Source organism: Anabrus simplex, chromosome 5, assembly GCF_040414725.1.
Source record: "Anabrus simplex isolate iqAnaSimp1 chromosome 5, ASM4041472v1, whole genome shotgun sequence".
NCBI lineage: Eukaryota > Metazoa > Arthropoda > Insecta > Orthoptera > Tettigoniidae > Anabrus > Anabrus simplex.
This window is the reverse complement of record NC_090269.1, coordinates 445,012,483-445,028,811: the sequence shown is the minus strand read 5'-3', so window position 1 is coordinate 445,028,811 and position 16,329 is coordinate 445,012,483.

Sequence of the window (16,329 nt, the reverse complement as noted above, 5' to 3'; positions counted from 1 at the left end):
CTGTAGACAATGTTTAGTGTTATATACTTTTCTGGCATCAAGATACATTGTCTTTCGGGTGATCCAACTCGAGATAAGCAAACGTACAACTGTCCATGCGCAAAGCACTTCTTCTTCAAGTCGATTCCCACAAGTGAGAATGTTGTCTCTGTGACGTATTTATTGTGATGGCAAATGACATCTTCACTGGAAACTGTAGGCGTTTAAAAGTTATTGGTAATTTAGTTGGTACAGTGCTGGCCTTCTGAGTCCAACTTGGCAGTTTCGTTTACTGAGTAGCTCAGACGGTAAAGTGTTGCCCTTCTGAGTCCAACTTGGCAGGTTCGTTTACTGAGTAGCTCAGACGGTAGAGTGCTGGCCTTTTGAGCCCTACTTGGCGGGTTCCCTTAGTGCCGGACTGAGTAGTTCAGATGGTAGAGTGCTGGTCGTCTGAGTCCAACTTGGCAGGTTCGTTTAGTGGCAGACTGAGTAGCTCAGACGATAGTGTGCTGGCCTTCTGAGTCGAACTTGGCAGGTTCGTTTACTGAGTAGCTCAGACGGTAGAGTGCTGGCCTTCTGAGCCGAACTTGGCAGGTTTGAATACTGAGTAGCTCAGACGATAGTGTGCTGGCCTTCTGAGTCGAACTTGGCAGGTTCGTTTACTGAGTAGCTCAGACGGTAGAGTGCTGGCCTTCTGAGCCGAACTTGGCAGGTTTGAATACTGAGTAGCTCAGACGATAGTGTGCTGGTCTTCTGAGTCGAACTTGGCAGGTTCGTTTACTGAGTAGCTCAGACGAAAGTGTGCTGGCCTTCTGAGCCCAACTTGGCAGGTTTGAATACTGAGTAGCTCAGACGATAGTGTGCTGGTCTTCTGAGTCGAACTTGGCAGGTTCATTTACTGAGTAGCTCAGACGGTAGAGTGCTGGCCTTCTGAATCCAACTTGGCAGGTAACTGGACAGATATTTAAGAATTAAATGTTAGGCCTTCCCCTAAATTACCATATCACTTAGCCTAGATTGTAGTGCGTCATTCCCCGACTTAACACACCGATTTTCATTACATTCTCTTCATTCGTCACTCCCTCTTACCTTAATCTTCAAAATATCATTCCTTTAGGTTTTTTAACTTTTTAAAAATCATCTTCTCAATTTTCCTTGTCGATATGGACCAATGACCATGCGGTTTTTACACCTTAAAACAGTCATGATGAAAACCATTGCCAGTGAACACGACTGAACCATATTTCCAGGCTAGCAATGCTTGGCGTTGATATGGACTAAATATTCATGAATTCTATAACCATTCTGTACAGTAAAACTGTATAACACATAAATTATCAGAAATTGTTTTCCCTATATATTTTTTATGTAGTTCAGTACTTTTCGGCAGGACTAATACCCATTTCTTGTATGTCATCCAATCCCCAGAGAGTAAGTCGCTGAGAGCTATGCTGGAACAAACATACTTTCATCCATAATATCGATCATTTTTGACGTATTCTATTCCACCCCTTCTCACCGTCGCGCCAGTGGGGCTGATCATGGACTTAAATTATATCTCGAGTGTGACTTTTCACCTCAGCGACCTAAAATCTATGGATTCTACATTAATATAGGTCGTTCTCTATTACTTTTATACTTCAGCCGCTTTCCAGCCCCGCCCAAAGGAGTCCTATGAGTGTCTTACACAACCAATTCTGGTTCGCAGTTATGTCCAAACGTGCATGCATAATCTCGCTGCTGTAGATCCTGCAGCTGACAGTGCCACGGTTAGGTTGGTCAATTTCTTCATCCGATGCATAGAGCAGGGGTAGTGTCGTGCCAATATCTCCAGAACGGTTGTTTTAGAGCCTTAAAACATGGTTTTCGGGCCTGTAGGGCTTACCGAGTTTTGTTCCTTGCGTCATGGGGCTTTTGTCTCGTACTTGTACGACAAATCCGATATTTCGCCCATATTAGCCTATTATTTGTATATCTACCCACGTCGTCCCCCCCCCCCCCGTCGAATTGTTTTGAAAATATAATACAGCCCATGTCCCTCATGGATGATGAATATTTACATTAGTAAAATATTATTTTAGAATCAGTCCAGTAGTTCCTGAGGTTAGCCATTATATACAAAGTTTACCTCTTTATATATTAGTATAGATGAGTGAATAACAAAGTGGTAGAATGAAAGGAAGGATGCGAGCACAAGAATGAGTGAACGAATGGGTGATTATAGTAATACAATGTCATTAATTCCACGGTCAAGGGGGGGAAATAATTTTTAAACATTGAAACATTCAAACAAAACATTGAAACGGCGTAAATAGCAGAACATGTCTGCTACCCTAGCGAGAAAACTGAGTAAAGCTGTAGTGTAGGCTACTGAGTGTATGATTCGAAGCAGTGTATCGATTCATTCAAGTGTCCGAGTGAATCGATTCACAGGAATGGCGAGCTCACTACACACGATTCATCTGACTCGCAGCAGACAGTGCGCACTCACGGATCAGTGAGACGCAATACACACACGGCTCACTTGCGGTACGCTGGACATGAGCGGTGAACCAAACTTCCGCTGCAGCGAGACATAGCGAGTTATGGCACACTGAAAGAGTCGTTCGCTATAACGGACCCGCGCTGAGCTCTTTTGAAAATAATACCCAATAAATAACAGACGAATTTATTTGCAGTGTTAAAAAGGTAGTCAAAACATAGGTAATTCCAACGTATCTAGCTTGTAAGCAGGTAGGCTGTTAGGTTGTTCTGTTTACCGTATTAGTTTAATCAATAAGTATTTTTATAACCACTTGCCATTCGACAATTATTTAAACTCAACTCTCTGGCCTATCCGCCTAGCTGAGTTGCTCAGACGGTTGAGGCCTGGCCTTCTGACCCCAACTTGGCAGGTTCGATCCTGGCTCGGCCCGGTGGTATTTGAAGGTGTTCAAATAGGTCAGCCTCGTGTCGGCAGATTTACTGCCTCGTACAAGAACTCCTGCGGGACTAACTTTCGGTTGCTCGGTGTCTCCGAAAACCGTACAATTAGTCAGTGAAACGTAATGCCAATAACAGTATTATTGAGCCTACCCTCATGCTCAGTACCACTCTAAATTGTCTGTCTTATAATGGGAAGAACCGTTCGGTATTCTCTCACTTCGTATGTCGCATCATTGCACAATAATTCAATAATCGAATCTCGAGATCACCGGTGTAAGTTGACAGTGAGTAAATAAGCCGACCGATTCAATAGCTTAAATAAAAATATGTTTAATCAGAAAACCAGTGGCAAAGATGACCGAGCTAGTTGGCCGTGCGTTTAGCGCTGCGTAGCTATGAGCTTGCATTCGGGGGATGGTGGATTCTAATCCTATCGTCGTCAGGCGTTAAGATGGGTTTTCCGTGGTTTCTCATTTCCACACCAGGTAAATGCTGGTTCTGTACCTGAATTAAGGCCACGATCACTTCCTCTCCACTTCTAGCCGTTTCGTATCTCATCGTCGCCAAAAGGCATATGTGTGTCGGTGCGACGTAAATAAACTTATTATATTAATATTGAACACGTAGGCTACTTATTGTGGAGACAGGTATTTTCACATCTAATTTTCTCTATATGACAGAGTTGTGACTTTCAGAGAACTGTGGAAAACTACAAGGTAGTGCATACAATTTGAGTAATATAAATTATTATTATTATTATTATTACTATCTACGTAAGTTTTTGTTGTAATAAGCATGCATAGTATAGCACAAGTACACATTTTTCCTGCATACCGAGAATATACTGCCATTTCCAAGTTCTTTGAAGTCATTTTGGAAATGACTAGGGACAGCTCTAGCTGCAGATCATTGATTGTGCGTACAAATATTTTTCATACTTATTTGATGGAGTTATCAATGTCGGGGAAAGGTTTCGTAACATCAAAATTTGATGCGAAGAAGTGGCTGCAGGAGGATCGAGAATCTGAGAGCTAGATGACACATAGGAATGAAGATCAGATGGCAGCAGCAAGCTCTGAATGTTGTTGCTGCTGTCTTATCAGTACACACTACACAGACGCAATAGGATCAATGACTCTAATGAGCCGTGAATTGGCTCACTCTATCGATTCAGTAGCGTAAACGGAATCAAATGAATCGATTCAGTAAAATGAATCGAATACCTCATCACTACAACCACGACCGGCTTGATGCGTCGCTCTAGCTAGCTCCTTACCGGCCTTGACAGTCAGGTCCACGCACTGTAATCGGAGTAATTTCATAGATCGACACGTGGCGCTGGCGACCTTTTTGTGGTTGAAATGCATACTCCTCTATGGAGAAGATATTAACTTCGATTGCCAATTTATCGTAATTTAGAGGTATTGAGAACGTTACATAGGTTAATTTCGTTAAGATAATCCTAAAGGTTACATTCGTTGATATTTGCCAAAATAACGACGTGGAACTGCGGAGAGATGTAGTTCAACTGACGTTCCTTAACTGTGAGGAATAATAGTAGGTAATCACATTTATGATCGTAGCATTAATTTAGATACGTAGCAGAACTTGTCTTCTGATGTTAAGCTTGAGATTAAGAGTCATTGTTCAATTAGGGTTTTAAAATTCTTCAAGTGCTGCTGTCAGAAAGGGCTGGACAAAACATAAAAGTCTTACTTTTTTCCATATTCGGTGTGTGGATAACATAAATATCTTTAATCAAACATTTGAATTTTACGTTCAATATACATACAGTTTCAGATTATATTTTATTCATACCTTGCACTAGAATAATAAATACCTGGCGATTTGGCCGTGCAGCTGTGAGCTTGCATCCGGCAGATAGTGAATTCGAACCCCACTGTCGGCAGCCCTGAAGAAGGTTTTCTGTGGTTTCCCATTTTCATACCAGACTTACCTTAATTAAGTCCACGGCCTATTCCTTCCCACCCCTAGGCCTTTCCTATCCCACCGTCGCCATAAGACCGAACTGTGTCGGTGTGACGTAAAAAATAGCAAAAATTCAGTGAGAGAAAAGTATTTTGAGTAAATAAATTGCCAACTGTTCACTGCACAGGTAACAACACTTCATACGTTGGCCTTGCCGTCGTAACAGTAATGGTTCCTACTTGTCAGCGTTTAAATGTTAAAGTTCAGATTATGGGTATCTTCGATAATAATGTGCTGCTGTAATGTGGCAAATATGACTCCGCATAAAGGATTGTTCAATGAAAGACAATTCAGAGGTAAAATACCCTATTAGCGAGATTAGCTGCCACCCCTTGAGGCCCGGGTTTGATTCCCGGCTCTGCCACGAAATTTGAAAGGTGGTACGAGGGCTGGAACGGGGTCCACTCAGCCTCTGAAGGTCAACTGAGTGGAGGTGGGATAGATTCCCACCTCAGCCATCCCCGAAGTAGTATTTCATAGTTTCCGATTTCTACTCCAGGAAAATGCGGGATGGTACCTAACTTAAGGCCACGGCCGATTCCTTCCCTCTCCCTTGTCTATCCCTTTCAATCTTCCCATCCCCAACACAGCATAGCAGTTGCAGCCGCCTGGGCGAGGAACTGGTCATTCTTCACAGTTGTATCCCCCGACACGAAGCCTCACGTTCCAGGACACTGCACTTGAGATGGTAGAGGTGTGATACCTCGCTGAGACCGAGGGAAAAACCAACCCTGGAGGGGTAAACAAAGTAAGAAAGAAGATAAATACCCGAAATAGAAATGGAAAACTGTGATGAAAGTACTGACTGCTTTGAACCACTCCGTAGTTTTGCGCTGGTCTACAGAGAATTCGTGAAATGATAGTGTCCTTTTGCTCTTTTTTTCCTCTCCGAAGTACGAAACGGCACACAGCATTACATACTCGAGTATTTCCAAACACAGTTAAAGAAAAGCAAATAACTACACAATTAAAAAAAACGAATTAGCGCATAAATTAAAATTCCTGGTCAGGACGAAGTTACGACGAGAAATCTCTTTGAAAAACTCATTATATTTCTTTTCTTTTTTCCTTTTTTGCAGAAAAATTCCTTTCCAAGTATGTACAGAAAGGCGCACAATATATCCCAAGATTTGCAAACACAATATTAAAAAATCAAATCATTACACTACACAATGAAAAAATAAACTGATTAACGCATAACTATCAGCTTTCAATATCAAGCCAACAAGCACCTCATTGCGAACACATTGCCAACATTTACGACAGCAAAACAATAAAACTAAACCTGGAAATGCGGTCATTTGCGGTATAAGGTTCCCGTCAGTGACTTAGGAGGCCAGCGCTCCAGCGGCATTACGGTGAAACTTTCTAATTACTGCTTTATGCTGGGAATCACAAGCGATTGTCAAGGCCGGTATAAGGAGCGCAGCGAGGGATCTAGTCGGCCTTGCTACAACGCAGCTTGCAACACCAACAAATAGCGTAATATGAATACAGGGCGGCATGTTATAAAAATATATGTTTACGGTTCAATCATGCTCTCGCCCCTTTATATAAATATCGCTTTAATATCACTAACCTCCCTCAATGTATATGTGGAAATCCCGAAGGCGATAGTAAACATTTGATTTTCCAATGTCCTGCGTATTCTTCCTCGATACGTATATTTATCCAGCAATCAGTTCTGTTGCCAACAAGTGTTTCTTGTTTATTATTCGAACTTTCTCCCAATATCCTTAAACTTATAAACCAGTTTCTTGATAACTCTAAAAATGATCTTCTTTTGTTTCACAAAATTCTCGCACTCCTACATTCCCTTGTCATACGAACTCAACAGCTGTTCTATTTGCTACGTACTGGTGCTTACGGTCAATAACGTGTTTTCTGCGGATAAGTATTACTTACTGATCGTAATTTAAATACCTCATTTTTTATCCCGCCGGTCGGGGGAGACCCTATTCTCTATCAACCCATTTTTTGATTCTTTGGACATTGTGAAGTACCGGTATACATTTTAATTCTTCCGGGGTTTGGTATGGTCTCACATATTATTAGTCAGGAAAGAGGAAAAAAGGAAGCTTATTGTGGAGCCTACTTATAATAAACAGTAACGTTATACTCCTGATTTGTGACTGGGTAATATTCTAAAAACCCAACCCCAACCCTATCAAGAAGGAGAAGAGAAGAAGAGGAAGTAGAAGAGAAGAAGAACAGTATGGAGCTATTCAACACCACCCATAGAAAAGACTTCACCGTGTACTATACAGTACCTGATTATAAGAACTTGGAGTAAACAAGACCGACTCCAATCCTCAGACCTTAATGCTACTCTCGATCGTTCGAAGATGGCGAATCGAGTAGCCGAAACTGTTGGAAATGTGGGTTTGTTTTGGTTTGTTGTTATCGTATGTAGTCGGTGTAATTTTATTAAATTTGACGATAAATGTTTGTTTATTTGTAGAATATAAGTGTGCGAGTGTATTTATATGAGTCGGTGGGTACATAGGATCTGTAGTTATACGCAGTAATGTGAGAATGTGCTTGTTTTGATCGTATTTTTACTCATTAAAAACATGAGTGCACTAGGTGGACCAGTTTTTATTCTAACTATGGCAATGCCTCTCATAGAACTATTCTTAAGTTTCCTACGAAATAGAACATTAGAAGAGAAATCGATTAGGAATATATATCGTGATTATTTTGAAGTCCATGGCAAAGCCGTAGCGTGCATACATCATTTTGAGAATAAGTCTGAGGTTAGGAAATCTAGTTCTCTACTTCCAAACTATTCGTGTTCCTCGAAAAATATTAACTTAGATAGAATATAATTGATATTGTGTTATTCCGTCCGTGTCTATGTACTTCAAAGTGTCTAGTGATTTAGATACAAGTGTATTTTACAATAATCTGTGCTTTGCCTGCGGAAATGTTTGGCTGGATCTTGGAGTATAACAAAATTTATAAGTGTGACAGATGGAGCAATCTGTATACTGTTACACAAAAGAAATAGTGACTTGGAGGGATTAGCTGGGTTTGTAACGTAGGGTTTTACACTACCAACACCTTCCGATTCATGCTGTGGCTATCAGTTATCAAGCAGGCTGTGTCAAACTGAAGCTCGTGCATGTAGTTAAATATCAGTGTTTAGTCAATAGAGTTTTTCCACTCATGTTATTTAATGGGTAAAAACCTATTAGGCTATATCTTTAGTGTCTGAACGTTTCATTACTAAGGTTACTATCATTGCGTGAAGTGCTGTTATGCCTTACTGAACCCTTGAACTTACCATTCCATCGTTGGTCGGCCACGGCTGCTACAGTAGAACAATTTAGAACTCTTAAATCCTGGGTCGTTGCGGGAATAAATTCGGTCACGATCTTAACCAAACGATGGGGTTCAGAAGAGAGCCTAACTACTTGAAATGAGGAGCAAATATGTGCTTACTAACTTTTATTAAATTGAAATAGCACGATAACATCATTGATTTAATATGCATTCTTGTAAAGTATAAAAAAATTATGAATTATTGATTTTTGAATGTTCCAAACACAGTCACATTACATAACGTCAATTTGTTTCTTACAATATCGAAGAGTTGCTTCGGAGAAGTTAATATGTTAGTGGACAGCGAAACCGAAAAAACTGAAAAAGGGAAGACCTGAAAACCGGGCACCTATTATTCCAAACGAGAACTGAGAGTTAATCCACACGATCCGTGGAAAATCTGACTTTCAACAAGTAGAACGCCTGATTTTCTCTCAATTAAGGTTATCCACCAGTCGAATACCCTTCACGGATACGGAAAACCCGTCGAATGGACCCTTAATCGAACCAAACTGACTATCAGTTGCTTTGGATAGGTTGCGAAGTATTATGTGAAAGCATGGTGTTCACTACAAGTTAACAGCATCATTCACAATTGAAATAAAATCCCACCATGTATTGTCATTCATGACACCCTTAAGTGATAAGGTAATCCCGATGCTAAATGTGCATCACCCCAAACAGCTGTTCGGAAGGAACCAACAACAACAGGATGCGAGAGGATCTTACGTTATGTCGTTCTAAAGGAACAAAACTGCGAAATGCAGGAAACAATTACTAATCATGCATTTAGAAGAAATGCCAAACACTGAAGTTAATTAAAAAGTGGAAAGTCAGTTGAAAAGTATTATTATCGAACCGATTTTCAGGTTAGAAATGGGTTTGTTATGCTTAATAAAATTACCAGTCCACGCTAAAATTTACTACAACTTTAAGGAATTCTTTCCCTTGAAAAAACAATGCTACCAGTACAGATCTCTCTATTTACTGTCTGTCCCAACACACTACTTGTAAAGTGATTACTTACTTACTTTAACTATGAATAAAAATGAAAGTACGACAAGATTGAAAATAAAATAAAATACTGGCTGACGAATCGAAACCGCATTCGCAACTCAAGTCTCACACTAATACACTGAGTGTCAATATGCACACCATCAAACGAGAACGGACGTCAAAACGAGAAAACAATAAAGTCCGTAAAAATAAATTAACATCTCGAAGTCATTAAAGCTTAACAGGCACGAAGAATCACAGTAAAAATATTTAATCTATATCGAGCCGATATCCAACACTTGGACAACCCTCACTCGTTGATAGCGGTCCCGTTATCTCAATGGAGAGCTACGCATTGACCCTCTTCATAAATCATATCGTACTGTAGATGCTACCTTCATCCCAGCTGCTTCAACAAAAACCAAAAGAAACATCTAAACTGAGACTTGAGTGTGTACAGCTGCCATCCAAGACCTATCGTCGGGCGTCAAAGTGGGTCGTACTACGCCTCCCTTAACATATCAGGCGAACTAGCAATTTCAAACACGTCCGACATTTAATACTAAATCTGGTCAGACAAAATACGCACGACGGAACCACGTCTCTTACTATCAAATGAATGCAAGTCGAAAAACACAGTAAGTCTCTACCATTACAATACGTGAACTCAAAAATAAATATACGTGACGAACGATTCTCCACCTCGAACACACTCTCAGCCTGTGCACTGAAGTGTTAGGGAAGCAAATGAAAATTCCCAACACACGTTTACCATTTAGTGGATGCCTTCAAAATAATAATCATCACTACCGCATTCGAAATTCTCAAATCGCCTATCATCAATTCCAACTATTTTTATCAATGACCTATCCAGTGAACAAATTCAATACAACACCAACCGTGTGTCCAAAGTGCTCTTTCATCCTTGAGGTCGCTCATTATCTTATTATCCATACGGGCTTTACGTAACAAAATCACTGGACGTTTACTACCAAGACTTTAACATTTTACTAGAGTCGTTTTCACTTGGGATCTTTCTATAAATTTACGATGCTTCACACCATAGTCGTCTCAAATTCGGATTGATTGCGGAAAACAATACAGCCTGCCTCAACACAGCCTGTTTCCTAAATACTTCCTCTTCAAAAATATAGCTTGTCTCAAACTCCTTATCCTCGCTTTATTCCAGCGGTATCACTTAAAATCCGAGCTTCATTTCATCCATCTCTCTCATCTCCACATACATATAAATTCGTCGCTCTCAATCCCTTTTCCTTCAAGACCCTTTTTCATACTTCGATCCCCTGGTGAAAAACGACAACCATTATTAAACACATCTCTTACTTTACTATTATTACGACTTTCGAACCTCGAGAGTCCAAGAGCACCCAGCGACTTTTCGTATCATTGATATACACGATGTCTCAAAATTTCCTTCCCATTAATGACTGTGACTCTAACAAATTTCACCGAAATCATCTAAATATGCCTGCGATCCTTGTAAAAATAACTTGTTAAATGCAATTTTACATAGAAAAATTTCCTTATCCCGCGGTAGACATTATTATTATTATTATTATTATTATTATTATTATTATTATTATTATTATTATTATTATTATTATTATTATTATCGACAAACATTTCTGAATTTAACTGACATCTGAGATTAAGATATTCGCCACGACCAATTCACACTTATAACGTTCCAAAAATCCACGCTTTGGATGATATCTCATCGAACATTTAACACCAAAATTTTTTTTAAGCATCGCATTTTACCGTTCTTGACATGAAATTTACACACTGAAATTTCCACACGCTGACCAAAAATTACAACTCCTTTCGCCTGATAATTACGAATATCAACCCGACAATCATCTGGAAAATTTGTTGGGACAGAACAATAACTAACTAACTACAACATAATATAAAATAGACAGACCTGCACAATGGTGACATTCCCAGCATTCTGGTTACATCGTCACCAGCTGACCTCGGGCTTAGCCGCTCATTTTCACAGATAACATTTTCATTTCCAAAATCTCACTCATACAAACACTACCCTTCACACACACGATATTAAAATTACCACATAAATCAGGCACTTTCTCTGTAATTTGCACCACGAACTTCCCTCGTTCTGCAGTCGACTACAACTGTCTGATGCGTTCCCAGAGTGGTTTCTCTCCGTTACTTCAATAAAAACAGGTGTTCAGCAGATAAAGGGAGCAGAACTACTCTGAATAGCTTCCCCCAACCCTCTTCACTTTTAAGCGTACATGAGATGATATAAATAAAACTTGCTGTGTATATTTCAACCAGCCTACACCTTCCTAGTTCGTCGGCAAACGTTCAGAACCTTTCCAATCACTTTCTCTTCTTAACCAAGTATATGGACCCTAGCCACGGACATGTATTTAATTATTTGTCGGTCAATCTGGCGCGAATTTCCAATGACGACGGGCACAAGCTCCCGCGGCTTCAAGTTCCAGATCGACACTGTAAAATCTACGGTGGGGGGTTTCTTTTATAATCTCAGGAGGGACGCTATCCCCTCTATGAGGCTTGATTGTGTAATCTGCCAATTTTGCGTCTAATAGACCGATTTTGATGAGACTTTTCCCAGAACTCCGGACAGGCTTGCACTTATGTTAGATGTTAAAATTATACTTTTTCTACACTCACAACAGGGGAAATAAATTATTTCTGTACGTGCGTTTCGCGCGTTTTCTTCTTCCATTGACCTTGGCACGTGTATCTGGTTCGCTGATCTGACGCTAACATGTACTTAGGCTTAACTGCATTTAAGTTTTCCCTAGTGTCTCTGTCTTCACGGAGGGTGTACGAATAATTTTTCTTATTTATTTCTTTATTTACTGTATGGCCAAAATCCCTCGTTGTATAGAATTCCATGAATTTAAAGAATTGTCGGGCACTCGAGTTCCACCGAGGTGTCCCGGCAATTCACGAGCTTGCCGTGAGTGAGAACCTTCCCACGCGACATCGGGGCTCTTAGGAGCGCAACATGGCTGCCTTCAAACATAAAAGTACTTTCTTAATACCAAATAAATATTGGAGAAAAAAATATTTTTCTCACCGTAGAATTATGGGTTCAATATGTCAACATTATATTAACATCATGCTAACATAATCATTTCGGGTGTACTTGATCTGAGTGACACCGAGCTCGAAAGCTGCAGTCGCTTAAGTGCGCCAGTGTCCAGTATTCGGGAGATAGTAGGTTCGAACCCCACTGTCGGCAGCCCTGAACATGGCTTTCCGTGGTTTCCCATTTTCACACCAGGCAAATGCTGGGGCTGTACCTTAATTAAGGCCACGGCCACTTCCTTCCCACTCCTAGCCCTTTCCTGTCCCATCGTCGCTATAAGACCTATCTGTGTCGGTGCGACGTAAAGCAATTAGCAAAAAACTAGCAATGATCTGAGTGACCCAGACGGTTAAGGCGCTGGCCTTCTGATCCCAAGTTGCTGGATTCGATCCTGACTCAGTCCGGTGGTATTTGATGGTGCTCAAATACGTCAGACTCGTGTCGGTAGATTTACTGGCACGTAAAGGAACTATTGCAGGACTAAATTTTGGCATTTCGACGTTTCCGAAACCCGTAAAAAATGTAGTTAGTAGGACGTAAAACGAATAACATTATGATCTAGGGTGTACTTCCCATTCATTGGGTGGTGAATTTAAGTAATTATCTACCACTTCAAAACTAAGGCAACAAGTTATGTTTGTGTTTCACAGTTCTCATGAGAGCGAATAAATCGAGGAATTTTGCACCTTAATTTATTTTGAAATATTCAAAATGATGCTAGAAATATCATTTTAACAGTTTTATCACGTATTTTCATCTATCCAGCGAAGTGAAATCTAAAGGCCGGTCTCCACTGATTAACATTTAACACCAACATGTTAAATTTAACATGTTACAATTTACATGTATATTGTGATTGTGTCTTCCAATTGACTTTGCATGTTAACTCAGAATGTTGAGGTTAACACTTTTAACATGTTGGCTTGTTTTCCGCTCCAAGTGGAAAACATGTCAAGTCAATTCGTTGTTCGGGAGATGCTGGCACAGCTTCTGCAACTTCCTTTCCGTTTCCATATCAACAGATAGCCAAACGATGCAAACGACGTGCTTCTCGTGAAGTAGGATTATAGTTACAACACTCCGCAACACTCATTCTCTTTGTTATAAGCTACAAATACAGTATTGGTACCGATACGCGCACGTGTGTCGTTCTCTCTGCACTATACTAAAATTTATAGTCAGAAATGGAGTAGAGCAAGATTACTTTGGACTTAATTAATGATATAATAGAAAGGCCTTGTTTGTGGGATGTCTCATCATAGGAATCCAGTGATAAAGCGAAGTAAGCCGACATTTTCCAGGAATTCTAAATTATCTATAATTGTTCCCGCGAGTGCATCGAAAAAACCTAGCGTTCCTCCGCTACCAGTACAGCCGAGTATTGCAAAAAATAAAAAATAAATCAGAAAAGTCGGGGCGGGAGCGAACAAAATTTATACTTCAAAATGGTTTGTTTTTGATGCAATGAGCAGGATGACGGGAGGAAATGGGTCTAATAGAACTGCATTTCTAAATCATAACAAGAAGCAACAGTGGCAATAACAAAGGCAAAATCCTCTTCATCTGAGTCCATTGTCCTTGTCTGAAATTACCAGACACCACCTAAATGTATTACCACAAAGTAATATGATGAACTACCTATATATAAACAAAGAAAGTCAAGTTTAACATGTTTATTAAGTGTGGACACAATGTTAAATGAAACAGTATTCAACATTTAACATGTTGATGGTGTCACCAGTTAACATTTAACACTTTTAACATTTAACATGTTGTTGTTAAATGTTAATGAGTGGAGACCGGCCTTAAGAGAAAACGTTATTTGACGAATTGAAATGTCTAAATAATCAGCTTGTTGGTCTCTTTTCTAGTAGAATATATGTGATTCTAGTTGATTATATGTGGTGCGTACTTGTTGGCGAAGCGTTTTCATACGTGTAAAAGTGTTTTTCCTTACGATGTTACATTTATCAGATTAAATTACGGCCGTTTGTATAAAATGCACGTGCTATTTTCGTGTTAGCCAATACCAGCTATTCGGCTACTTCGGCCGCCATGTTTTTCTTATATTACGGTCTGAGGATTGGAGTCGGTCTTGGAGTAAACTAGAATACACTTCCCACTAGTCGATAGGTAAGCTGAAAATAAATACACGTGCGGAAGTTATAGAGTAATGTTCGCAATGCGATGGTTAAGAGCCTCATTGCTGTTAAAAATTCAGCCCGTTTTCCGACAAATTAACGGCACAATTCTTCATACATTAAGTGAAATGGTGCAAGCATTACTTTCTATCATTGTATAGAATATGTCTCCATTGGTGAAAGGGCCGTTACACATAGTTTCTGCTTCCATGTACACTTCCTTATATATGAGGGTTTTTTTTCTGTATAATATTATTATTAAGTACAGCGGTTAGTACTTGGGTGTATTCGTATGGACAAAGAGGACCGCAAAATACTGGTATATATTATTTTGTCTAAGGGCTGGTTTACACGGGTAGAGTAGCGAGGCGAGTAGAGTAGTTAGTAGAGTAGCCACGTTACTCTACTCTACCGCTGTCTGGTAGAGTTGACACTTGTATCGTTCATACGGGAGTAGAGTCGTACAGTGAGTAGAGTACAGTAGTAGGACCATGTCAAGACGTAAGCACATCGTAAGGAAGTGTTTAAAGACATTTACAAACATATTACTGCAAGAGGTTAGTGAAGCGTTAGAAGAAGAAGTAAATGAGGAAAAAAGGGAATGGGTAAGAGGCTGGCTTAGTAGGAGAGATACACTCGGGGCATCGGCATTAATTCTGAGAGAACTTGGCAATTTGGAGAAATATGGGGGGACAAACTCGATACAGTTGGCCAAGAACATGAGGGATCGTCTCAGGAATCATTTTGTTAATGAAGGAGCAGTTCCCTGGCAGTACAAGCATGTATTTTAATCCAGGAACACAAACGATTGAATTTTTATGACTTTATTCATTATTGTACAAAAAGTAACGACAGTGTAATCATCCCCTCAGGATTTTACTAGTCTTCGTCTGTGAATACTGTAGTGGTGATTTCTAAGATAAAACTATATGAACGAGCTCCAGTCTAATTATAGATCATAATTCTGGCGAAGGTTTTTGTTCCACGGTGAAGGGGTGAGGTACTCCTTTCCCCAGTTAGACTGTAGTGATGTTTCTATTTCCATTTTTTTTTTTGTATTTCAGCCAACTTAAATCTTATCCGAATGAAATTTTACAGAATTCATTTCAAAAGTTATAGAAAGAATACCCTTTGGCCATCAGTGTGTCGTCTCAGAACCCACGAGTCTCAAAACTCACGAGTAGAATAATTGGTTGCGTCATGAATAAATTTTTCGGTGTAAGTGCGTCGGATGTATAATCAATTGAATTATGTGAATAGATGAAAAATAGAAATACGCCTCTTGTTTTGCAATCCATGAAGTCCAATGCTGAAGACGGCACAAATACTCAGTTCCCGAGCCATAGGAATAAACAAATGAAAGTGAAAATCCCGGCCAGGAGTCGAATCTGGGACTCCCTGGACTCATTGGACCACAGGCCAGCATGCTAACCATGTATCCATGCAGCCGGGCGACATAAAATTAAAGTAGGTATATTGCCTGCTGCTAGTTAAAATAAATTTTCAGTTGGTAGTAATTACCGGGGCTTTGTTCTATTATGAGGCCAGAAGACGGCATTTACTTATATAAGAAACTTTATTTTACCGATATTAAATATTACGACTGTTAATTCACTTATTTAGTTTCATTAGAGATGAATTTGGTCATGAATCTCATCGCAGGGAAATTAAATTACTTATCTCCATTCCCTACAGAAAGTGGGCGAGTGTGATGAACGGTCTCTGATACGCTTTCCGAAAATAATATGAACTCATGCTCCACACGTATGACTGAGTCATGTACTCCCAGATGCCTTACTTAGCATAGATTAATATATTACATCACGCCCCCACGCGATTACACGAAACGCAATGTTATATACT